Below are 959 nucleotides of genomic sequence, written 5' to 3'. Positions count from 1 at the left end.
ATATCTATATATTCTTTAGAATGATACTAAAGTCTCCGGTCTAGGACCATACCTTGTATAAGGTGTGAGAGACCATGACAATGTCTGAAAATGGAATAAATGATGATGCCTTTGATTTAAAGTGGCCCACGTAATATACATTGAGTACTCCATCTCTCCAAATATATTTCCATAATGTGTTGAAAACATGTTAACATTTGTATGATTTTTATACTTCTGCCAAATATGCTTATATGAACTGTCTTTGTTTCTTGCAAAAGAGTCGGGTACAACTTGGGCAGGCCTGTGAAGTGCATAGGTAGTGTATGTCTTCTGAACTGCTTCATTGTTCCTGTAATCTAACGTAAAGAAATGCTAACTGGGAGGGTGCGGAGGCCACTGCATTAATTTTGTGTGCTTGTTTAGAATTCTGCTGTTATGAAAAGAAAGTACTGAATAAATTAACCTAGTATGTTATTTTGGAATTCAAAGTTCTAAAATTAGTATAAAGAGTATGTAGATTATTAATCCCTACCAACTAGACTTTGAACTTAAGTGAAATTTAAAGATTTTGGAAATAATTTGTGTCACTTACTAGACATGACTTTTAGTTCTGTTTGGTTATATTTTCTGCCTAAACTCATTTAACAGGATAGCCTTCTAAATTAAATAAGTTTCATATTTCATTTAACTTATTTGATAAATCTGTTTTCTAAAACATTTGTATTTTTCCCCCATTCACTGGCAATGCATTTGTAAATTGTGATATCATTGTGACCATATTTAAATTTGACTTGGCAACATTAATGTCCTAAAACTCAAGGTAGAGTAGCATGGCAATACATTCTTTAACTTCAGGATGGCATAAATTAAACATTCTTTGAATCTGTGTAGTGAAGCTTGAAAGCAGGGAGGAAGAAAATCTCATTTTTCCCCTTTTTTGTGTTTGTCTATAGGAGCTGATTTGGGATTTTTTGTTT

Source organism: Propithecus coquereli, unplaced genomic scaffold, assembly GCF_000956105.1.
Source record: "Propithecus coquereli isolate 6110/MARCELLA unplaced genomic scaffold, Pcoq_1.0 Scaffold44, whole genome shotgun sequence".
In the NCBI taxonomy this organism is placed as follows: domain Eukaryota; kingdom Metazoa; phylum Chordata; class Mammalia; order Primates; family Indriidae; genus Propithecus; species Propithecus coquereli.
This window is presented reverse-complemented; position numbering follows the sequence as displayed.